The sequence below is a fragment of the Protopterus annectens genome, chromosome 8.part0, assembly GCF_019279795.1.
Source record: "Protopterus annectens isolate FY-2018-M chromosome 8.part0, PAN1.0, whole genome shotgun sequence".
Classification (NCBI taxonomy): Eukaryota; Metazoa; Chordata; order Ceratodontiformes; family Protopteridae; genus Protopterus; species Protopterus annectens.
In genome coordinates, this window is record NC_056741.1 from 1,547,283,297 (window position 1) to 1,547,311,075 (window position 27,779).

Genomic DNA, 27,779 nt, shown 5'->3' on the forward strand with positions numbered 1-27,779 from the left:
TCAGACTCATAAAAGATTTATGCTAACTCTTCCATTTAAATACAATGAAACAGCCTATCAAAATGAAGCTGCAATTAAGACATTAATTTTGTTTAACCATTTCTATACAATTTAAAAATATAGCATAAATGTATTAATAAAAACTAAAGAAATAGTCTTTGTTAAGATACTATCACACTAGAATTTTAAAACATCATATAAACATTAATGATTTAGAGGTCTGTCTAATAAAAATGGCTTTAAAGAGACTCTGTAATTCAGGCCGCTGCCTTTATCGGCCTGCAGCCTGATAATCCACTCATTTGCACTCTTTTTGGAATTAAGGGTCTTTTGTGTCAAAATCATGGTGATATCTCTTTAGTTTGTATAGCAGGGATATTATGTAAGCAGTGGGGACAGGTTTGAGTGAGAAAAAGTTTTATGGCACAGAATATTGAGATTGGAGAGGTGATTATTCTGGGTTAGTTTGCTGATGGAGTTGATGAAATAAGAATTCAGAATAGATGCGGTTTTGAGGAAAGAGTTGTTAGGGCATGGGTTAGGTATAGTGGGGTTACCTGGATAAAGAATCTTATTAATGTCTCCAGATTTTTTTTAAGATTGTTTTGATGTTTTGTTTAAGGTTTTAAGTAAAAGATTTTCTTATCAATACTGACATGTTTTTAGAGAGATTTTGGAGTTCTTTATAGGTTTGGAGGTGGATAGGGGATTTAGTTTTAAGCCAGCTTTTCCAAGCATTACCCATGTTGTGAATTAGAGAGTGAGCTGACTGGTGCAAAGAGAGATTTTACTCTGATTTTCTAAGGGGAGCAAGGGCGTTAAGAGTATCAAAGGAAATATTTCTGTGAATGTGGAATCTTTTCTTGACATTGAATCTCAATAAGTGTTTTATGAAAAAATTATACAATATTGGGGGTGTGTATATATTTCTATGATAATTCCACCTATGAAAAAACAAAAAATAGCGAATACAAACTGGAGCAAAGAAAACCAAATTTAATATGAGCACTTTCAGAAAAGACGATGCTTCTCCTTCATCAGATACATAAAATACTAGACTTTCACATGCTTTTATAATAGAGCGTCATCTCAATTAATTAATTTAAACAATCATATGATTCATTCATTAAAAGGGGAAAATACATTAAAAGTGACTGATAAATCGCATATCATAAATAATTATGAGAGTTTCATAAAACTATTATATTAATCCAAACATACAAAAATTATAAAGAAATGATAAAAATATATGCAACTAAGAAAAATTGTACACAACTATAAAAAGCTAAAGGTTAATAGAAAATGTTCTAAAAAGGGAGGACGTACACCTAAGTATTTTGTATTGCTGTTAGGGCTTCAAAATTTATAACAATAAACTATGCAATCACTACCTCTTCAAGGCTAAAAATTTAAGAAAACATTTGACTGAAATATATTCATTAAGGCCTGGGAATACATATGCTGCAGTCCTAATTTGCCAGTATAGCTCTTCCATTTCTAATTTGATCTGCCATGGGCCACCTCTTTCGTCCTGTACTACTTGTTTGAGTATAGTAAATGTAAAATGATGGTCCGGGCAATCATGTATGTGCCTAGCTAATGCATTAGTCATATCATTCCTACTAATAGCATATTGGTGTTCATAAATACATTGCTTTATCTTTCTTTCTGTCTTACCAATATAAAAAGTGGAACATTCCTGGCAACAAGCAGAGTAGACAACTCCTTTAGTGTTTCAAGTGTATCTACTCTGAACCTTATAATATTTGTCCCTAATTTTAAACTGGTAGGCTGTGTTTAAATGCCTACATTGTTGACATGTTCCACATTTTATCATACCCTTGTTCTTCTGGACTGGAAGATTAGCAGGAAAGTGCAACAATGCTTTTAGATTAGCCCCTCGTCTAAAAGTAATTTTTGGTTGATCATCTAACAATTTATATAGGGTACTATCTTCTTTAATTAAGGCCCAATTTTTGTTAAGAACTTCTCCAATAAGGGCGTAATCTAAACTGTATGTACATAAAAAGCCAGTAGTAAAACTTTTTGTTCTAGTATTAGCAGTACTTACTTGCTCAGTTGTAAAAATGAAGTCATTTGATGAGTTGCCACTAAACAATAAGGGTTTAAAATGTCCTATTTGTCTTTTAGTTATTACTTCTGCAGAGATATTAGAAAGTAATGACTTAGGATACCCTCTATTAAGAAACATATTCTCCAATGAATAACATTCCTCCAAATAATCAGCCTCATCTGAAATCATTCTAGCTGCCCTAACCATTTGTCCCTTAACCACTGCTCTTTTTTGGTGGTAAGGGTGGCAGCTAGAAAAATAGAGGAATGAAGTAAAGTATGTTGGTTTCCTATAGATGGTACTTTTAAACCTGCCATTAAGAAGATCTTTGTGTAAATGGATATCAAGAAAATGAATGGTTTCCGTTTGTAGGTTAAAAGTAAATTCAAGGAAGTTTGTTAGAGACATAATTCTATCAATAAACTCAGGGACTAATTCACTGGGGCCTTTCCATAATAAAAACATGTTGTCTTGGTAACGAGTGTACCAAGCGACATGTTCCTGGAAAAGTGTGTTGTTAAATAATATCATTTTCTCCCAGTGTGCCATGATGCAATTGGCAAAACTTCCTCCACACGGAGACCCCATAGCTAATCCGCTTTTTTGTAGGAAAATCTGTCCCTCAAATCACATAAAGTTGTTGAAGAGAATAATTTCCAAAAGGGTCTCAACTACATAAATTGTATTATCATTTGCTTTCCTCTGTACCATAAATTCACAAATCCATTCCAAGCCTATAATATGGGGAATTACTGTATATAAGTCGTTAACATCAATTGTCAAGAACTTATAGTCATTTTGGAATGGAATAGCACTACGTTGAGTTAAAAAGCTCCAAGAATCTCTGCATATTTGATCTTCCTGCTCCACTAAAGGTTTAAGGATGCTATCAACATATCTGGCACACCCGTAAGTGACAGAACCACATCCGTCTACTATAGGTCGAAATAGTAGGTCCACTCTTCTTTTATGAATTTTAGGTGTGCCAAAAAGCGAAGCCATTCTAGGAGCAGGCATGGTTAAAAAGTTAAGGAGCTCTAAATCAATAGTTCTTTCCAAGAATAGATCATCTAAGATAGAACTAATTTTCTTAAGAGCTATATTGTATTCATTCAAGCTGACAAGTTCATAAGTTAATGTGTCTAGATGTTTTCTCATGGACATGATATATATATCACGATCCATGAAAACTAGCCCACCCCCCTTATCTGGCTTCATCACCCTTATGTTACAATCTCTAAGGAGTCTGATGAAGCCACGTTCATTATCGTTTATATTAAGATTGTGATTTCTATTCTTTGATCTTGTTGAATTTAAGGCTCTAAGATCGATTTCACACATCTTTTCAAACAAAGCAATATTAGCGTGTAGGGGTGGGTTAAACAAACTAGACACTCACAGTGAACTGTTAACACTAGAATTAGCTCCCATTAAAACATTCAAGTTGATTTTACGAGTGAATAGTTTGAGATCAACAATAATTTTAACCAAATCCATATTGGTATCTGGGACAAAATTTAAACCCATTGCAAAAAAATCAATAATATCTTGGGGGACATTTAAATCTGTATAATTATAAATATAAAAGTCCCCTTTTAAGTTCAAAAGAATATGTGGATTAAGAGTGTTTGGTCTTGTTATCTCCTCCGCTGGTTCCTCCTGTTCCGCGTCCGACCTTGGTTGTTGTTTGTTCTCCCCTTCCTCATTGAATTGGACTGGTTTATAGGAAAAACCTGTTGGTGATTAGTATTAGAGTGATTGTTATTAGTCACAGTGTTCTGGTGCTGGGGGTGAACTTGTTGAGCCACATTATTATTGTTAGCATTATTTTTAATCCGTTCGCTCCTATGAAGGGGGGGAATGATGGTCCACAATATTGTCGTTCTCCATGTTGACAATGATAGGGTCCCCACCAGTATTATTAAGTCCAAATTCATTTGAGGGATTAGTAAAGTTATTGAGTTTATGAACAGGTGGTGGGGGGCGGTAAGCTTTATTACTGGCGTACTGCTGTACATCCCTCTCTATTTTCTTCCTCCTCATACTGGTCATTTTTGATATGGTGGCTTCAATGCTTGTGAAAATCCTCATATAATCATATTTATACCGAGGGAAATCCACATTAGATTCACTAGAATATTCCAATAACTCGAGCTCACCTTTATGAATTAATTTTCCGATTTATAATAATTAATTAATGCCTTAATGAAATCAAACCCTTGTCTGTTGAACAAGTCCAAAAGTTCAAGATGAAAATTGGACCCTTCAACCACCCCTACAGGGTATCTCCATTGCCTAAGTCCTTTAGGGATAATCTGTTTCACTAGACATTCATCAAAATAAGCGATTTCTAGCTGTAGTTTCCTACCACCTATGCCTGGAGATTTGTTGCATTTTGATGTTTTAATTTTATCAACAATTTCTTTATAGGAAATGTGTTTTGTGTAAATTTATTTTAATTTTGGCAGGATTTTCTTAATATTAAGATTATCAATGTTTAATACTGAAGTTATAGTTTCAAAATTAGGATTCAGATTTTGAGATGTGTAATGGAATCTAAAAGTGTCAAGAATTTTCCCAAAATGTGTGTGTTTTTTATTTCCTTTATATCTAACTTCCAAAATAATAATTTTTGATTGCATCTTGACTATTTTTGAAAGATTATGCATGTGCTTAGAAGATAAAAAGTAGGAGGACATTTAATCTTTTGAGGGCTAGATTTGATTTAGTAGATAAAATATCAAGATTTTTTTTATTTACAATTTATTTTTCTTTTATATTAGATTTATTATTTTTAATATTTTTAGATTTGGTTATGTGTAGTTGTGTTTGAATGTTTTGTAGTTCTGAGTCCCATTCCATAATTTTTTTTATACCAGGTTAAGAATTTGCCAAAAATGTAGGCTTTTAATTCATTGCAAATCATAACAATATTAATGTTGGGTGTATTATTAGATTAAAAAAAATTGGTTTGGAGACTAACCAATCTTTAAACTCCTTAAGTTTAGTTATATATGTGGGAATTCTAGTCAAAAAAGATAATCTTTTAAAATTACTTTGAAATTTTAGAATAAGAACATTACAGTTAGAGATAGAACAAGGAATGATGTTAAAGCTTTACATTTTAGAAATTATATCTTGAAAAACTAGTATTGTATCTATTCTGGTCTGTGTACCATATTTATAATCCTGATGTGGATAAAGAGCAATGAACTTGGGTATTTCATATTTAATGTATGCTTTAAATTAACAGATTCTATCCCTTTTATAAACGTTTTCACAGTAGAGGTCAGCTTTAGTTTCTTCTTATTACTAGTATTTGAATTTTCCAATATGCAATTGAAATATCCACCTATAATTACATTGCCTTTATCAAGTATGATGTCTAGATGTTTCTTGGCAAGACTTTGTTCCATACCTGAAAACTAGTAAAGATTTATTAGAATCCATAGCCTATTATTAAACTTAAAAACTATAAAGGTAAGAAAAATATCTTTCTTTTCATATTTATAGTTTGTGAAAAATCTATATTTATCTTCCATATAATCATGGATCCTCCTTTTTAGTTTTGAAAGTAGATTGAGCTAGAATTATATACTTACATGGGTTCCAAATATCCTTTTCCATTTGCTTAATAGAATTAAATTACTTTTATATTTATCAAGTATGATATCTAGATGTTTCTTGGCAAGACTTTGTCCCATACCTGGAAACCAGTAAAGATTTACTAGTGTCCGTAGCCTGTTATTAAACTTAAAAACTATAAAGGTAAGAAGGCCATCTTTATCTTCATATTTGCAAAAATTTGTAGAAAACCTATATTTCTCTTCCATAGAATCAAGACTCTTCTTTTTAGTTTTAAAAGTAAATTGAGCTAGAATCATATACTTACATCAATTCCAAATATCCTTTTCAATTTGCTTAATATGGGTTTGTTGAAGTAAAATCATGTGATCCTTATTCATATTTAGATATAGCAAATTTGATCTTTTCTTTGGATTATTTAAACCATTAACTTTTAAAGATAACAAAGATAAATCCATCTGTATGATTATTTTTTTTATTTTTGTACCATTGCTAAATTTAAAGAAAGAAAACAATGTAACATAGTAAGCAACAGAATGTGTCTTGCAGTTATGGAATGTAGAAATTAATAGCTCAGACCATAAAAGAAACAAAGATAAACAGAAAATAAAAACAATAATAAAGCTGTGAATAGCATAAAATAACTACAAACATGGAATTATCAAAATTCCTCGTCCAATTGATAATTAAAAGAAACCTATCACACCATTCGACACTACCCTACCAATCAATTAGCTGAAGTGTTAGTAAAAGGAACAAAACCTAACTGTTTGAGTTCTGCAGTGACTTGTTTAATTAATGGAGACATAGTAATTTTGATAAAAGTATGCATAAAACATCATTACATTCAATAACTAAATGCATATTAAATTATTATATGAAGAAAACAAGTATAATCATTTCACTTCTATTTTTTTTCATCTCTCAAATTGTTCCCTTCCATCTCTCTATGTCTGTACTTCATTTCACTCCCTTATCCCCTTATTTTTTCTTGAAAAAAAAGCATACATGTAAAAAAAACTATAAGCGAATAAAGAGCTATTATCATGAATAAGCAGTACATTAATGATCTTTACTCTAATGCTAAACTGCATTAAGTTAAATGTTTCCATTGCTTGTTTTATTTATGAATTTTGATGTTACTTTCAGCTCAACTATATTTATAATTGCATTTTAATTGCTATTACATTTCATTTACATTCTCCTTCCTAATTTTTTTATTCCTTCCTCTTTTCTACAAATTAAATGCCTGTAAGTCAGTTATTTAATAGTATGAAAAAGTCCTTAAATACTATAAGATCAGTTTCTAGCTTCATTAGCATCAAAATCTAGAATACTATTACTATGAACATGTAACTAATTATTAATAAAACTGTTGAAACTAGCCATCCATAAAAAACAAGGCTAGTGATACTATAATCAATTGATTTCATAAAACATGTGAAATTGAAAACCAGCAAATAATACATATAACAAAGCATACCATTATTTCCCAAGTTGCCACCAAAATAAAAAGACACATTATAAATAACTTTTAATATTCAGAGAATTACTAATTTGGCTGTCTATAGAAACATCTATGATTATTTTGTCGAACAAAATGTAAGCTTGTTGAGGATTTAGCTATAAGAGTTTAATTTCATAAAGTATTCACATTAATAAAAATCATAACAGGACTCAGAAAAGAAAAAAATGTACATGCAATTGATAGCATATAATAAACAGAAATCACTTATGTCACATTTAGCAAACATTCTGTTCAACAAAACAGAGTAGAACATTAAAATGTCACTGCCATTTTTTCAACATATATAATTTAAATAAATATGTAAAAGATTAAAGCTTATAAATCTTAGGAATATACATAAAAACAAATAAGTATAGAGTACATACAAGATGTGAGCTCAATTTCCAAGGAGTAAGTAGTACAACAGAAGCATGAATGACTTCCTCTGAGGAGTGTTAATGTGGAAACACATATTGTAAGCTAAACATGCTAGATTGCTATAAATCAATATAGCACACTTGTAAAACATGGCACAAGGTAAGCAGAGAAGGAAAAAATGAGCAGACTGCAAACTGGAGAAGGTTTCTGTTAATTAATTGGTGCCAAAAAGAAGAAAAAAAAACTAAAGAAAGGTCTCCGAGAGAGTTTAAGCTAATGAAACCATTGGAGAGGTATTCTGCATACCATGTTCACAAGCACACAAAATTCAGCATAAAAACAGCACAAAAAGCTTTCAATAATCACCCCAAAATAAAAACGAGCCATAAAGAAAAGAAAAATAGACCATTTCAAAATAAATAGAAAACGAGAATAAATAGTATAAAAATGAACAGACTACTATGTACTCTGTTATTACAGAGTGCAAAATCCAAGACAAAGATTACATAATGTTACTGACAGTTCAAGAAGTGGTGTGAAAACTGAAACAACTATAAGTTTAAAAGGGTATATCAAAGCTGTACCTTAAATGAAAAAGAAAACATTCTTAATAAATATACTTGAGAATGAAAACATTACCTTTGTGAAGACAATGAAGTCTGACCAACTTACAGAAACTAAGATACCCACTTTGAGATAAAAAAATTAGTTTTTCAGGATTAAGTATCTTATAAAAATCTTCTTGGGTTCAGTTCATAGGTTCATAGGTTCATACTAGGCTATCTGCCCTAGGGCATTTAAAAGCCTAGCCAGAGTGTGTTTGGCTTTCACCACCCATTTTAAAATGAATTGTGCTATGCCCTTTTTCGAGGTTAGTATACTGTGCATCTGTCTAACAGTGACACAGAAGTGATACCCGGAGTAAATCTACGATCTCCCATCCACTCATCAAGATTCCTCTTGAAGAGAGTCAATGAGGGACTCTGCCTAACCTGGACTGGGATTTTATTCCAGAGTGAAGAGAGACTCTGGGTTATGAATCTGTCCCTCCAGCATATCCTATTTATTTCAGTGCTGAGGTTCAAGTCTCTCGAGCTTGTAGCTCGATGGAATTTGGATTTTATGAGGTACAGCATGTCCATTAATTCCGGGTTGGACATGGCTTTATACATCAGGCACAGATCTCCTCTGCGCAGGTGGTATGCCACTGAGTAGAGCTGGAGTTTCTTTAACTGGGCAGCATATGGCATCTGTTTGAGCCCTTTGATCCTCTTGGTGAGGTACTTTTGGGGTCTTTCCAGTTGCTGCAGGTGTCTGGTAAGGTACATCCCAAAAGGGGCATTGTACTCAATTATGGGCCTGATGAGGGATGAGTAAAGAGGTACAATGACCTCCCCTGATCTAGATGTGAATCCCATCATGATTAGGTGGGCTATATAAAATGATTTTCTAACCACTTTGGCCACGTGGTTGTCGAATGAGAGATTGCTATCAACTTGGGTCCCCAGGTCCCTAATTACTTCTTCCGTACTTAACGGATTACCATCTATGTGGTAATTTGTGGGCACTTTGTTTTTGCCGAAGGGGATGATATACACTTTTTGGCATTTATCTTGAGGCCATGGCTCCAGCGCCAGTTGTCTGTTTCTATGAGGGCCTTTTGTAGGATGCTTGTGTCAGCTGGAGAGACGATTATGGCGCCCAGTTTGCAGTCATCTGCAAACTTGGTCAGCCACAGTCTTTCCATGTTGGCTTGTACCTCCAAGAAATATATACCGAACAAGAGAGGTCCCAGGACTGAGCCTTGTGGGACGCCACTTGTAACTGGTTTGGAGTCTGACATGGCTCCAGCAATTCTAACCATGTTGGTTCTGTCCTTGAGCCAGTTTGCAACCCATCTAGTGACATAGGGGTTTATGTTTAAGCTGGTGAGCTTATCTATAATGCCCAAGTGGGGTATTGTATCGAAGGCTTTTGTGAGGTCCAGGTAGGCTGTGTGGACCACCTTCCCCTCATCAATGGCCTTGGTGACTGTTTCAAAGAAATTGACCAGGTTTAAGAGGCAGGATCTGCCCTTAACAAAGCCGAACTGGGTAGGGTCCAGTGTCTGTAGGTCCCCAATATCTTTATTTATGAAGTCAATGATGATCCTTTCCATAGCTTTGCAGACCAAGCTAGTAAGGCTTATGGGGTAATAGTTTCCAGGATCCGTTGAGGCGCCACCTTTGTGGAGAGGGACCACTGTTGCTGTACGCCACTCTTTGGGTACATATCCTGTAGTAAGGCTGAGATTGAACAGTAGTTTTATGTTTGGGTTTAGTTCTTCTTAGAGTTCATGTAGGACGCAGCCCGGGACACCGTCTGGTCCCATTGATGCAGTGTTTTTTGCTTTGGAGAGGGCAGCTCTTACCTGAGCATCTGAGATGTCAGGGGGACAGCACTCTGCTGGGATAGATATTTGCCCTTTTGGTGGGGAAGGGGGGGAGAAGTATGCGCTGAACCTGTCAGCTAGGATGTTGGCAATGTCTGTGGGTGCGGTGTATTTTTTTGTCATTTTGGACTAATTCTGAGCATATCTGTGAATTCCCACCCAGGTTTCTAACATAACTAAAGAAAGCCTTGTGATTATCCTTAGTGTCCTGTGCAATTTTTCTCTCGAAGCTGGCCTTAGACGATTTTATGAGTGCCCATAGTTTTTTGCTAATACTGATCAGAGATGCCTTCCTTTTTTGGAATTTTGCTCTATCATGTAGTAGTTTCTTCCTTCTATTGTATAGTTTGTTTATGGCTGGGGCCCACCAGACAGGACGCCTGCCTTTGGAGGATTGGGTCTTGCTTTTGTTTAGGATTGCATGATCCATGCATTCCTGAAGGTGTTCATAAAATGCGTTTATAAAGGATTCTGCGGTCTGGGCCATATTTTCCACAGGCCTGGGGGCTTTGAAGGATTCCACCTCAGTTTTGAGGAGTGTGAAATTTGCTTTAGAGAAGTTTTTCACTGTGGTTTTCTGGGCAGGGGCTGGGGTCGGGATGTAAATATCTAGTGAGATTAGTTTATGGTCTGATCCTACCAGTGAGGGATACACTTCTGGTCTGGAGCATAGAGTCCCCATGTTGATGATGATCAGGTCCAGTATGTTTTCCCCTCTTGTGGGAGGGGTAATAAGCTGTTCCATAGCATTTGAGTTTATAAATTCTAGGAACCTTTGGGCTAGGGTGTTGGATCTAGAGTAATGCTCCCAGTCTATGTTTGGGTAGTTGAAGTCACCCAATATAATGTTGTTTGGAGAGGCCTTCATATTTTCCAGTGTTCTCAGGAAGGCTGAGTGGGGTTCCTGTGTTTGGGAGGGTGGTCTGTAGCAGGCTATAAACTGGAAGGCAGTTTTACCCACTGTTAGTTGCACATGGATAGTCTCTGATTGCTTTTGATATTAAAAAATAAAGTATTTTAAATTATATTATCTGAAATAAAGAATCTTTATTAAAAAAAAGATTTGTTCAGAAGAAAAAATATTTCATGACTGAGGATGTTGAAGCTTTGTTGGTAGAAATTGTAGTAGGATATGTTTTTTGTTTCTTTTTCTTCATAACAGTCCATGTATTTTTTTCTGAGGTTCTTTTCAGAGTCAGGGATGACCAGCCCTAATCTTCTGTTGCAGGTGAAAGGTTATTATTTTTGACAAACACAGAGGCTTCTTCTAAGTTATTAAATATTTTTATTCCATTTCTTAAATGCATTTTTTATTTTTTCTGGGAAGATTATCTTAGGTGAAAGACCATTTTGTCCAAGAGTTTTCACAAGAGGTCAGTGGCTTTTTGTCAGATCCATTATTTTAGAAGAGTAGTCATTATCACATCTGATAGCATTCTGTTTATATTTTAAAGGCCAGAGCAATGCTTAAAGAATGAACAAAAATCAAGGAAATCAATTTTTGTATTAAAACAGTGCTGAGTCACTATAATAGTACTTTTAAGCTTAATTACCAAAGTCTAATAGCTCTTTATCTGGCCTTTTCTTCAAAAGTACCCACAATACAAGTACTTTTAAGTTTAAATACCAGTCTGATAACTGCTCAATTGCCCTTTTTTTCAAAAGAACAAACAATAAAAGAACCAGTTTTGTGAAGCTAAGCACTTTCATCCAAACATTTAATGAAGTTCTTCAGAGCTACACAAAACAGTCCCTGGGATTCATGAAGCTCGGTGCAAGGCCGGCGTTAGGCTTGCTCTGACCATGTGGCATGAAGAGGGTGCAGTAGTGCCAAATGCATATTAATGAAGGCACTCTGCCGACACAGCCACGTGCACAGGAAAGGAGCACGAGTGCATAGGGCGTGTCGAAGTGCCACACGGAAGTGTGGAAATGGCAGCTGTCGATGTGCAACCTAAAATGCTTGCATATAACAAGTTGCAAGATAGTAATCACGTCAGTGTCCGTGGATACTGAAACTTATGCAAAGCATGCAAGAAAGTACCTGCAAACACAAAGTGAAGAAGCAAACACAAATGCACGGTAGGGAATAACGGGTCCCTATCCCGTGAACAAATGACATGGAAGACCATGTGGCCGTAATCCAACACAGTGTAGACAGCCATACCAAGTGGAAGTGAAATGCATCATATGTTAGCGAGCCGCTAGTATGTATGTCCACCCCAATGGTGAGGGTCACCAGCTGACCCATAATGTGAGGGAGGGCACACAGCTGGGCAGATGTGTCCATAACTCAACAAGGAATTAAACCCACAGTTAGGACAGCTGTTTAATCTTAGTCTCACCTCCGGATACGTACCCAGGGAGTGGCGCACAGCGACTGTGGTCCCACTCCACAAAGGCGGTGCCTCCACCGACCCTGGAAATTACCGTCCCATTAGCTTGACAAGCCTTATCTGCAAAGCCATGGAGAGGATCATAATGGATCTCATAAATAAAGACATAGGGAACTTGCAGACTTTGGATCCAACCCAGTTTGGCTTTGTCAAAGGCAGATCATGCCTTTTAAACTTGGTTGACTTTTTCGAAACAGTCACCAAGGCCATTGACGAGGGAAAGGCAGTCCATACAACCTACCTAGACCTGGCGATGGCTTTTGATACAATACCTCACTCGGGTATCATTGAAAAACTCATCAACTTAAATGTCAACCCATACATTACAAGATGGGTTGCAAACTGGCTGAGTGACAGAACCCACAGGGTCAGAGTTGCTGGCGCCATGTCAGACTCAAAGCCTGTCACAAGTGGTGTCCCACAGGGCTCAGTCCTGGGCCCACTCTTGTTTGGCATCTACTTTTCTGAAGTACAAGCAAACACAGGAGGGTTATGGCTGACAAAGTTTGCAGATGACTGCAAACTGGGCGCCGTAGTTGAAAACACATCCAACACAGATATCCTTCAGAAGGGTCTCACAGAAACGGATAACTGGTGCCAGAGCCATGGCCTAAAGTTAAATGCCAAGAAATGCATAGTCATACCCTTCGGGAAAAATAAGGTTACCCCTAGCTACCATATAGGTGGCAATCCCCTGAACACAGAAGAAGTTATTAGGGACCTGGGAACCCAGGTTGACAGTAGCCTTTCATTCGACACTCATATTGCTAAATTAGTTAGGAAGACCTTCTACATTGCCCACCTTATCATGAAGGGATTCACATCTAGATCAAGGGAAGTCATAGTCTCCCTATATGGATGGGCATCAAAAATATCTCACGCACATTTTATTGCATGTCTTTATCAGTGCAAAGTAATAATAAAAAGAAAAAAGTTTTTAACAATTCACTGACAATCCAAACACATCTTTAAGCATATTCCTTAACAATCTACAACCCCAACCAGACTTCAGACTTTTACGTTCTGAAACCTAGGAAACTGGTATTTTAAAATGTTTTTTATGATTAGTCATTTTTATTTAAGTGCAGATGTTGTTGCAAACATTTCATTTTTTGAGTTGGTATAATGACTAACTTTTTAACATCCAACTCCAAAGCACCACACCTCAGTACTAGACTTACTAATTAATTAATTGTATAATTGCTAGGCTATTTAATGGAGGTTACTGCATACTGCATTTTGTTTTCACTTGATAAAGCTCAGGACTGCCTGAGCGAAAGCGCTTGTGTGATTTTATCTGTGATTTTTGGAATACTTCAGTGTGATTTTATCTGTGACTTTTGGAACACTTCAGAAATAAAAATACAGCCTTGTGGACTTTAGCAGAGTTCTGGTTCCTTTCTTCAAGGTTGTGGATTATTCTTTGCTTCCCTATACTCATCACTCATCAGACCAGTGATCGAGTACAATGCCCCATTCGGAATGTATCTGACCCGACACTTGCAGCAGCTGGAGAGGCCACAAAAGTTCCTCACCAAAAGGATAAAGGGTCTCAAAAATCTGTCTTATGCTGCCCGACTGAAAGAACTCCAGTTATATTCAGTTGCTTACCGCTTGCTCAGAGGTGACCTATGCCTGACATACAAGGCCATGTCAAACCCAGATTTGATGAACATGCTTCATCTCAAAAAATCTAGATCCCTCAGAGCCACAAGGGCGGGAGACTTAAACCTCGACACGGTTATTAATAGGACATGCTGGAGGGATAGATTCATCACCCAAAGACTCCCTATGCTGTGGAACAAAATCCCGGTTTATGTGAGGCAGAGCACCTCGCTGGCCTTGTTCAAGAGGAATCTTGACCAATGGATGGGAGATCGCAGATACACCCCAGGGGTTACCTCAGTGTCACTGCTCGACAGAGGCACAGCAAAATAATGGGCATAGTTTCTCCAAACTAAAGGGGTGGCGTAAGCCACAAAACTATGGGCTAGGCTTATAAATGCCCTCGGGCAGATAGCCTAGTATGAACCTATGAACCTATGAACCTATAACAAAATACATGAGAAATGTAGATATCTAGCGACCGTATGTCCGAATCATATCCCACAAGGCATGTAATAGTCACATACAAAAGGTATGTCCATATTTCACATACCAAATGTGATAGGAAATAGAATAAGCATGTAAACGAAACAGAAGGAGCATATAAACAGCTACAACAATAAGGATACATGTAGGCTGAAAGGAACAGTATTATCAGTACCGTCGACTAGGATTACCACCTGTCCCACTTTGCGAGCAACAGTTCCTCTGTGGGCAGTTGTATCCTGACAAAAACCTGTAAAAATAGCAAATGTTCTGAGATTATAGGACAAAATTATTCCCTATACGTTATGTAATAGTTGCATTAAACAGTTTTTCTGTATCTAAATTACATAAATGTTATAAGAAACAGAATAAGCAACTAAACTGCTACAAGAATAAGCTTTTATGTAGGCAAGAATTCTAAGTTCTATCCTGTGTACTGACCGTGGGTATGTGTCGGCCTGTAAAATGTGATGTTTGAACCAAAAATGTCCCACTTTGGCCAATTGAAAAGGTGGCAACCCTACCGTCGACTGTGGGGAGGTGTTGTCCATTACAGTCAGATATGTGTATGGAATATATCCCATCCTGGACATAGGAAAAGGTGGCATCTTTCCAATGAGTACAACAGGCTGCCAAAATCTGGAAGTCAACGGTACAAGCCAAACTTGTCAGGATGTGTCACAGTCGAATGGGTAGTACCCGGGTATACCAACCATGTAATGAAAGTTAAGTATGGGTGTGTAGCTATGTGCGTGAGGTATAGCGTGTGGAAAGCAAACATGGCAGGGTAATCCACACAACCATACAGGTACCAGACACATGTAGGGTATTCCACGTGTTACTCTGGCCAAGTCATGGGCCAACAACCAAAGCAGTGATGTATGGGGTGTGAGGAATCTGTGTGTGTGGGGTGGATGGGTAATGGTACAATCCTCCAAGGTGATACTGTGTCGTATGCAGAATAGGTGAACCAGAGGTGTATGAGGGAGCAGCGGGTGAAGCTGAAAGAAACACAAACACATGTATAAACAGCTGCAATACAAGCAGACAGGCCATACTGTAGAACACAATCCCACAAACAGATGAATATTGAAATGTGCGATACAAATGTATAGATATGTCACCTGCACATACCCACATATTGGTCCTGATGGAACTGGCCATAACAAATGCAACACACCTGGATGGAACTGGCCATAACAAATGCAACACACCTGGAGGCATAATGGACCACCTAGCATCCCCTCCACATCACACAACCCGCTCCCGTACCTGAACGTCCACCAGATCCAGCTGTACTTGGCCTACTGGTTTGGTGCAGCCACAGCTACACATAGTGACCACTATGCATATGTAGTAGGTAGTGTCACCCTCGGCAGTTGCAGGATTGCATAAGACCTCATCACATTTTCGTAACTCCAAAAAGATGTTCAGTATTCCTCTTGTTGTGGATCTGTCCAATTTTTGGATATCCCTCATGGGATATGTAGCCTGTGTAAACATTAGAACGGAAGACGCAAAGTCCAGTCCTGTAGATATCTGGACAGAAGTTGGAATGTGCATTAGAGGCGCACGACACTGTCCAGCCCTAAGTGGTCATGCATAACCTACTACCCAGGATCAAACACTTGCCCGTGACGCACATATCCCAACACGAATAAGCGGGTGAATATATTGCACACATTCACATAGTGGCAAATGGTATAAGGGTGATGAAGGCACTGACGTAAACAGGATAACCCTGATCTACTGTATGAGGGACACTTAATGTGTGTGTAGGTGTGACCGACCATACCTGTCAACCTCTGAGAGCAAGATATCTGGACAAAGTTGTGAATAAAAGTGGGAAAAAGGCCCAAAAGTAGGGACAATTTGTAAAGATTGCTCTTAGAAACTTAGAAAGTTGATAGAATAACACTTTGCACATTGGCAGTAATTACCTGAAGAGTATGAAGTCTGAAACTCAACTGTCTGTCATTATGTTCTGACTTCAGTCTTTAATGATTAGCTACTGATTTGCCAGAAAACAACAGTGTATTACAGAGGTCCGTACATATTTACAGTAACAAACCTTCACATTTGTTTACTGTACTACTGCATACCTGTAGTTAATTCATGTCCAAAATAATAATCCTCGTATGAATGCATACAGGAAATAGTCAAATGTGAATAGGAACAACCCTCACAGTGGATTACGTATTGTAAGCACCCCCACTCATATCATGTATTGCCAACATAAAAAGCTGCTGACAGGTGCCGAAACACCTGTGTCTGTAAACACAGGTGAAAATCTATAAAATGGACAGATTCTATCCATGTGCTTTGTCTAACATTTGAACTTGGTCAGGGCAGTTTCTTTGACCGGGCGGACAAGCCTAAACCCAGATCAACACATAAACACCCTGACAATCAAAGACTTGTATGTGCCAAGACTATAAGCCTTGGAGTTCTGCATATCCTTGGAGTGATTAAATATGCAGCTTGGGTCCAGATCAGTAGGGAATAGGGAATGTGTAATATGTAGTATCGCGTTTTTCCCAGCAGGAGAATGGATGCCCATGTTGTAAGTGAAGCGGTGATGTGTATGTTAATGTAGCTATGTACTATGGGTATGCATATAAATGAGTCAGAACACCAATAGTATATTGGTTACAGCATTCAGCCAATGTGAATGCAGTCCTGGGTCAACTACGACTACAGCACATATAAGTTTAAAGTGTAATGAATGGGTCTGTGCTGTAAAGACATTTAAATATGTAAAGGTGAACATGTGTTTCACATATGTCTGTTAACCGGATTACAGATATTGTACTGGTACCATCACAATTAATAAAGCCCACATAAGCACAAAGTCTTAGTAAACATATGTAACCCACAATAAGGATATGCAAGTGCACCTGCACGTGTGTAATCCGCTCACAGCATAGCAAAATAGCAAATGAATGCTGTTTTCTACATGTTTATTTATATATCTATATATGGATATATATATTTGTGTATAGATATATATCCACAGACTTAAACTAAATAAATATATGAAATAAAGAATGTACAGATATATATATATATATATATATATATATATATATATATATATATATATATATATATATATATATATATATATATATATATATATATCTAGACACACAATACATTAATTGATATATACATAACAAACATATAAACATATGTCCTTGTAGATATAACACATGTACATAAATAGGTTATGTCATAGCTATTATGGATAGACATACAGACATGCAATAAAGGTAAATACACTGCTGCTTTCTAAACCATTGCCCGGAAAGTACCAGTGTGCCAAATCTGCAAGTTCTACTCTTTAAAAATGGATATAGGTGTCCTTTGCAGGACCCCAAAAATTGGTCCACTATAGGCACCATCCTGTAATGATCGAAGTAAAGAAAGTCACATCCGCAGCTACAATATAGCTGTACATGCAACAGTAGCTTGTGCAAGGGTAATAACACATGGGTTGACAGAATGTATGACATATGTCCCGATACGTGGAGAGTGGATAGTGCTTAGAAGTGTCTTCATACTTTATTATCGCTCACATTAAATATGTCTTATGACTACTGTGGAGGGGTGTCAGGTATGGGAATCATGGGTATGCAATAATGGGCCTAGGTGCCTAGGTGCTGGTTGGCACAGATTTATTAGGTCCGCCCCATGGGAGTGATTAATATTCATATGTGGGTATAGCACACGCCTATATCTTCCAAAAATGAAGTACCCATCTACTGGATATTGTGTAAACCATTGGGGGAAGACAAAGGGACTTATATCAGTGTCATGTAAGTGATTATCATGGATGTACATGCGTACGAATAAGATGGTAACCATACCTCTCAACCTTTCAGAATAAGACATCTGGACAAAGGCATATTAAAATAAGTACAAATAGGGACTATTTTAAATATTCCACTGACAAAGTTAGAACGTTGATAGAATAATGGATAATTCATTAGTACGAATGTTTTGAGGGTTATTAATTATAAAATACTAATGTCTGTCATTATTATCTAACCTCACAGTCCTTAATGACCTGCCACTAATTTACCTGAAAGGCACAATATTATGAAAAAAGGAACAACATTATAAGTCTAAGTTCGGGACATTTACCCAAAATGTGTACAGTTGAGAGGTATGAAGGTAACCCTGCCCTAAATAAATGTACAGAACTAGTGATATCAGGTGGACAGGTGTGAAGAAAGACGTGATGACAAATGACAAAACATGCATAAGTCAAAAGCATGTACCTCGATAAATGTGAATGAATACTTATGCCCTGTGATAGTCAATGTGGAAGGTTAATAGAAACAAAATAAATGTGTCCCTCAGGGTGTTATGCAGTGTCCCCAATACAGTGTTCAGTCCCCCACACTCGCATGTGAGTTCTGCCACTGACGGAAAGCGCAAATACCGGCGAACACATAACGTAGATGATAGCATATGTTTTGATCAGCACCTGTTGGCTTTTGTGAGGAACACAACACTCTTGGCAGGTGTGTCCTGCAAAAGGAATGTAATGGCATCTGGCCTGTGATTTCTTCTTGTGTGTGGTGGTGTAATAAAATGATATCTCTTGTATCAGAAACAGATACATGTTATAGGAAACAGTATTATCGACTATACTACTACAAGAAAAATCCGAGGGTATGAAAAGCGCTGAAGTAGTCAGTTTAGTACTGACCGCAGGTATGTGTTGACTTGTCAAATGTCACAGCTGTATATATAGTACCTATAGGGCTGTCACCTTTACAAATGATGAAAGTGGGAGCTGCTCTGTAGAAATGTCAGATGTAGCAGGTCAAAACATACCTACAGCCATGCATACTCCACAAATAGACATATTAGCACACAGCAAAGTTTAGGCCAGGAGTCATGTAGCCTTGTCTGGCGTGTATGAGTAGAGTAAGAGTAGAGCAAGGCAAGATGTCTGCCGAGCTATTCAGCAATATCCTGTAGGGGCGTGTAAGACAGCCCCTAAAATGAACGTTGCACGGACAATGTTAGGATATGCAAATTTACCCCATTTGTAGGTGAAAGCTATGCAAATGATGTAAATCTGCGATACATGAAACAGTAAGCTGTCCGTGCAAGAGTAGAGTTATGTGCAGAAATGTACTCGGATGTTAACCGAGTTACGTTCTGCAAGTAGCTAAATGGAGCAATGTCAGCTGCAAATAAAGGATGAATTTAGTTGAAGAAGCATGTCAATGGCCAAATATAAGGCCAGTGGCATATTTTCCATTGGAAATTAATAAAACTCTATTTGTCCTCCCTCGATCTCCGGTGTGTAAGTGTAGCGCAGCGTCGCGAAAACACGCTGCGCTTTTAAAACAAGAAAAATATTTAAAATATACATAGAAATTGTAATTTTAGTTAAAAGTTAGTTCGACATGCAGGTGAATGGCAAGCTGAAGACAACATGGCTACTGAGTACTGGTTGCTATGTGTGGAAGCGCTCTGTCAGAGATGTAACCAAGCATTAGTAGGCAATCTGATGCAATTGAGGCTGAGGATAGTGATTCACAATTTGTCATGCCATATGGGCCAAGCCACTACAGTGTAAGAGTATGTTAAGGGGACTATCAGAGTAGAAGATAGGTGACATCATGAGTGTGTATGTATAAAACACTGTAATCCTATCGGAGCAGTGTGTCACATGTTTGCTGTCAGTTACTCATCAGTGGAAGAGGTGTGTTATGATTTATCCTAGATAAAGTCAGGAAACTGATGGTGTACACCATGGATATCACTGATGTTTCTTGCAAACCTGCTTACAGTGTGTTCGCACTTGTGTCTGCCTGTAAGCCCGAGTAAGCATGTGTGCGTGCGTGACAGCCCGTGTGTGCACGTTGAAGAACGAGTAGGCTAGTGTAAGAATGTTGAAGCTCATGTAATGTCGTGTAAGCCAGTGTACGCATTTGTAAGCATGTATACATCTGTACTACACACATCACACATGTACTGCACACTCTGAAACTCATGCTGCCAATACTACACACGTCAGTCAAACGGCGCATGGATGGATAATAAATCCTCAGAATTAACAGTGCTGTAAACTATACTACATTGATGGTCATAGCTGCAATGCATCATACCTGCTTACATACACCTAGAAGGATATCGCACTTTGTGTTAACAACATTTTAACATTAATACAGTGCTATAAAGCCACCCTGTGCATCATCACCATGTTAGTCTGTTCCTGCATCACTGTTACACATTACAGGTGGTGGCACAGGTGTCATCATATGCATAGGGTATGGTGTTTCTTTTCCAGAGCCTGTCATTGAGCCATCCAATCAACATGTAAGTATGTGTGTGTGTGTGTGTGTGTGTGTGTGTGTGTGTGTGTGTGTGTGAGGGACAACAGTGTTTGCATGGCCCAATGTTGATGCAATTCCTGTGTGTATGTTTTAGCCCTAGCTGTTTGTTTCATGTGTGTGTGTCTGCATGTACACAGTTTCAGCATGTGTCAGCCATATACAGGAGGTTGTGGGACAGTCACAGACCATACCTGCCAGGCTATACAGATCACCATTATTGGCCATGGACACCCCTCCATGCATTTAACAATATTCCAGTCCTGCACCTGTCAATGTATACATATACATTCTTGGGATCTGTGTCACAACCTGTGGATAAACAGGAGTCAGTAATGTTAACCTGATTTGCATAGTATTGTCAGTTAATACATAGTTATATGAGCCATACTCATACTCCAAAGTAATAACCACTGCTGACTGTTGCTGAGATGTGCAAACGACCGTTTAAAGGTGCTGTACTATCATTGTTTTCAATGTCCCTTGCAATACCCAGCAACAAAATAACTGGTCACTACACAACTATAACCCAGGATCACTACAGCACACAGTATGTGCACTATCACAGAGCCATAGCAGATTTACATACATCAAAAGTGATCACGTACAGATAATGCAGCGCATTCAATAGTGCTAATATCCACATACATATCTATATCTATCTACATTCTATATATATATATATATATATATATATATATATATATATATATAGAGAGAGATATACACAAACACACACACACACACACACACACACACACACACACACACACACACACACACACTTGGCAGGGTTGGGATCAGAACACAGACCTAACTACTTTATCACACTACAGCATTACGCATGTACAGAACACTCTACCATGATTACTAGATCACAGCATTCACACAGGCATACGTCTAGCTTCCTGGCATCAGCATCAAAGACAAAGATGCCGTACGGATTCTATGGAGAGTGAATAGTGTAAAAGCAATGTACTGTTGTCATGCAGCGAGAAACTCACACACACACATAGCAGGACTGGGATTAGAACACAGACCTAACTACCTTATCACACTACAGCATTACACATTTACAGAACGCCCTACTGAGATCACTGAACACAGCGCTCCCAGAGGCATACTTCTAGGTGGGTGACATCATCCACAAAGGCAAAGATGCTGATAGGGAATGTATGTGGTGTGAGGCATCTAAAAGCATTACCGTGTCCCCAGGTAGCTGGAAACACACACACACACACACACACACACACACACACACACACAAACACAGAGGCACACACTTGGCAGGGCTGGGAGTTGAACATACACCTAACTACCTTATCACACTACAGCAATACGCATTTACAGAACGCACTACCGAGATTACTCAACACAGCACTTCCAGAGGCATACTTCTAGGTGGGTGACATCATCCGCTAAGGCAAAGACGCCGATAGGGAATGTATGTGGTGTGAGGTGTCTAAAAGCGTTACCTTGTCCCCAGGCAGCTGGAAACACACACACACACACACACACACAAACACAGAGGCACACACTTGGCAGGGCTGGGAGTTGAACATACACCTAACTACCTTATCACACTACAGCAATATGCATTTACAGAATGCGCAACCGAGATTACTCAACACAGCACTCCCAGAGGCATACTTCTAGGTGGGTGACATCATCCGCAAAGGCAAAGACACCGATAGGGAATGTATGTGGTGTGAGGCATCTAAAAGCATTACTGTGTCCCCAGGCAGCTGGAAACACACACACACACACACACACACACACACACACACACACACACACACACACACACTTGGCAGGGCTGGGAGTCGAACATACACCTAACTACCTTATCACACTACAGCATTACGCATTTACAGAATGCGCTACCGAGATTACTGAACACAGCACTCCCAGAGGCATACTTCTAGGTGGGTGACATCATCCGCAAAGGCAAGGACACTGATAGGGAATGTATAGAGAGTGAGCAGTCTGAAAGCATATTACTGTCCCAAGGTAGATGTAGACAAACACACGGCAGTGGTGTGATCGGGGCAACTAAATATCTACGGAGCACTACAACACCACTACATAGATACGGGATGCACCACAGACAGTACACCCTGCAAGACAGTCAACCATTGTGTTCAATGTAGGCATCCATCATGATGTTGAAAATGGACATCTGTTGCCTGGATGCCCACCATCACTATACAGGATGTCAATGGCCATGCCCATACACAGAGGCACATCACCAACACAAGGTGTCACTGGCCATGCCCACACGCTTAGTATCACACGTCCGTTTGGAATGTACTGTGTGTCCATCTACACAACGGCGTACTGGGCATGCTCACACAGCAGTTACAAAGGGCCGTCTTGCATGCACATGGATTCTAAACACGTAAGGGCACAGTTTGGAATGTACTATGTGTCCAACTACACAACGGCATACTGGGCATGCTCACACACTTAGCAGTTACAAAGGGCCGTCTTGCATGCACACAGATTCTAAACACGTAAGGGAGCAGTTTGGAATGTACTGTGTGTCCAACTACACAACGGCGTACTGGGCATGCTCACACACTTAGCAGTTGCAAAGGGCCGTCTTGCATGCACACGGATTGTAAACACGTAAGGGCGCAGTTTGGAATGTACTGTGTGTCCAACTACACAATGGCGTACTGGACATGCTCACACACTTAGCAGTTGCAAAGGGCCGTCTTGCATGCACACGTTTTCTAAACACGTAAGGGTGCAGTTTGGAATGTACTGTGTGCCCAACTACACAACGGCGTACTGGGCATGCTCACACACTTAGCAGTTGCAAAGGGCCACCTTGCATGCACACGGATACTAAACACGGAAGGGCACAGTATGGTATTACTGTCCCCACGTACATGAAGGCCACTCACATGTATTGTCCAGTACACACTCAGGAGCCATCACAGATGTCTCAGGTGCAGATCACAGAAGTACACACCGCAGTCTACAATGTAGCCCTCAGACATCACCATGTCGTTCGACCAGCAATACATAGCCATACATCAACAAAACACCGTGTAACTCATGACCAGTGGACTGTACATAGGTGTACAGCAACTGTGCAGACTACACACGTACCGACAGGATTCCATCATGTGTTATGCATTGCAATGATACCACTGTACATAACCAGGTCGGCTCTACACATCCAGGGGCCCTGGGTCTTACACAGCTGTGACAGATGACTGTCACTGTACACCAACGAACATACATGTTTGGATATGTCATACATGTAATTGCAGTGGATATGTGCATGGACCACACACACAACACATATGTACATAGTATAGCTTTTGTTGTCCTCCGTGCAGACAAGTGGCTACAGCAATCATACGCACGCAAATGGAAGGTGGGTCTATGGCTGCTGAATGCCAACAGTACATGAGGTAGCAATGCTGACCGAGGACACATTCCCTCTGTACTAGTTACCCATGACACCCATCCTATCATACAACAGTCCATGTGTTATGTATGTCAACACACATGTCCACCAATTGCAATGCATACAAACATGGCTACATGACAGGCATGTAGGACCAACAAACATGTACAAACTGTAGTGTGCATGCAGCTACCATGCATGTGCAGTAGCTGATATAAGTAACTCATCTGTGCCTAACTACAACATGCAGTTGCAATGCAGCCCCATCATTGACACCTGTATATGGTGACATACTGACAGTACAGTAGGATGTACATCAGGTACGGATAGACGTGTGTACATAAAGTGGTGATCCACCAGTGTAGATGGATGTTCGCCGGGGATGGCTCACAGGTGTGTCACACACCATCCTACCATTACATGTGCAAACAGTACACTATGTTACTGTTACTTGACAGTGAAGACATAAAACCGACACAGCGACCGGGTGTTACCGACTGTACATCACTTGGCACCTGTAACACTTACATCCTCCCGTGTGCCTATAGCAGCACAATTGCCGGACATAGCGTTGGTACACATAATGCAGCCAATACTGCTGCATGTCTGTCAGATGTATCATCATATAGCAGGTGTATCATTCACAGTACTGCCATATGTGTTTGCATGTGTGACCATATATGCCACATATGGTGGGGAATACATCCCAATTGTTACAGACCCCTGTACACTGTTGTAGATATCTGTACATACTGCAGTGTGGAAAGCATGACGTAGGCTGGTGTGGTGTGTGTATCACACACATCAGCTATCCGTATGTGTATGACAGCTGTGGTCTCCACAGTGTGTGTGTGTGTGTGTGTGTGTGTGTGTGTGTATGTATGTATGGCTGTCTGGTGCATGGAGCGAGGGTGTATGCTACCATACAGAATACACAGGATCCCTAACCCCTCATGGTGATGCAGTCTACTACCCTGTTGATGCCATCGGTCTCAGCCGTACTGGCTACCTGTACATGTCCTTTCTCTGTGTTGTGTAGTGTGGGTGCACAGTACTGTGAGGGTGATGACCACATAGGCAAGTGTCCTCACCTCAACACTATGGGGTGTGCATTATAGTGTTGTTGACCCCGTGAGTGTGGGCATGTTCCTGTAATGTGACAGGGTATTACTGCTACACACTGAGGCCTCATGCTATCAAGTGGCCTCTAATGTTATCATTGGCCAGACCGCTGTGTACAACCCCTGCACCATGTCAACATACCTGTGATGTGACCTGGTATGGATGTCACATCTGTAGCCACTGTAGCCTATTAAACTGCACACATGCTGCTGGATCAGTATATGTGTGGACATCTGTGGTATGTTAGACTTTCCAGCTGTCCGGTTGAAGCTACATATAGCATGCTGAGATTGCCATACATGCCTGTGAGTACTCCACAGTTACACATGGGAGACTGCAAACACTGCTACCTGTAGGCACATGCAAGTAGACCATAAGGAGGGAACCAGGGCATCATTACCAACATGCTGTTACTGTTGTTACCGAGACACGTACTGTGAACATATAACAATGCATGCTACACTTGTACTACATGGTATGTCTGGTGCGTGTCAACAGTACACAACTAATGTAATATACATGTCTCTCACTATTCTTACACAACTAATGTAATATACACTTCCCTCACTAGTCGTACACAACTAATTTAATATACACTTCTCACTATTCTGGTCACCCTGTGCATCAGACCATTTGAGCATGTCCCTGCACCAATGGTGTGGATGACAGGGATGCAGCACAGGCTTCATCATATGCACAGGGTGAAAATGTTTGCCAGAGGCATAGGCTGCACCAATGGGTGACATCATGTGTGTGGGTAAGGGCCGGAGATATGATTGGACATGTCTGTTCAGTATGCATGTGGGTGTTGTGGTGCCCTACAGATGTGTTTGCTGTGTGAGTGTATGTGTGCACACAGTTTTGCCTTTTGTGAGGCCTACACAGGGGTATTATTGACAGTTCCAGATTGTACAGACCAGGTTGTACAGCTCACTGTGTCCGCCCACGTGACCTGTGCCTGTTAGGGGTTGCACGGGCACTACCAGGCGGAGGTACAGATTGGCTACGGTCCAATGACACATGTCCACTGGAACCATGTCCCTGCTGGGAACTTCCAGGGCCACATCCATGTGGCCTGCTGTGTCCTGGTGTGGACAGCGCAGAAGCAGCTGTACTGCTACTGTTACCGGCACTATGGGAGTGGGCATGTGAGGTGGCACACTCACGTCGACCTGCACTAGGTGATGTAGCTGGCCTATGTCCACATGGCCTACGCCTCACTCCTACCAGATGTTCCAGCACAGACAGCTCACGCTCACGGATTGCCATGCCACGGTCAATGATTCCGATCATGTCACCCAATCGCCTGTCCAGAACATCAGGAATCTGCTGTTGAGCATTTGCCAGTGCCTGGATGTTGTCATTTAGGGTACAGATAGCAGCCCTCTGCAGCCTCTGTCCTTCTCTGTTCCGCTGTTCAGCACATGCCTGTGCCACCATTACAGTCTGGAACATGTGTTTGGTGATACCAGCTGCTGGGCTCTGTCCTGCAGGTGCATGTCTGCCAGAGGTCCTCCTACGAGGAGCACTGGCCACATGCCTGTGTGGCACATGTGCAGACATTACACTGACACCATGGTGTGGAGACACACTTTCTGTAGCCACCACACATTCCTGTTCCATGCTAACAGATGCTGACTGTCCTTTCTCTATGGCCACTGGTGATGCGGTATGTGTTGGCAGCAGAACTGTGTGCGGGGAAGAGGGGGACATAGCTGGGATGGCAACCATTGGCACAGATTCAGCCCCTGACAACCCTGCCTGTACCTCATGCATATGTTCATCACTGCTAGTATCTGTGGGGACACTAACATCAGATGGACCTCAGGAGGGTAACGCACCTACATCACCTGTGAATGCAAAGAAAGGCTCTAAATTACAATAGACACACACACACACACACACACACACACACACACACACACACACACACACACACACACACACACACACACACCATGCATGTGATTTGACAGACTGCATGCAGCATGCCTGTGATACAACAGACGGCATGCAGCTCAGACATTAACAGTGTTAGTAAGCATACCCCCTGGGGTGCACACTACAGCAAGCAGGTGTCATATCAGTAGCCATGCTGTTCAAACAGTCATGGTAGTATGCATGCATCCCCATGATACACCATGTGGACCAGAACAGGATAACAGTACACATGGCTGCCATGACCTTGACATGTAATCTGCTGACATGTGCATTAACATGCATACATGTCTGACACAATGGTGTCCTGACACATGTACAGCATTGTAATGGGCATCACATTGTGGTGTTGTCTGTATGTCCTACAGATAGAATGCATGTTTAGCAAATGTGCATGTGCATGGAAGGGTAGTGTGAGCCATCTGCATTGCTCTACAGTGTGAAGTACATACACTGTGCCATTGCATGGCATCATGAGGC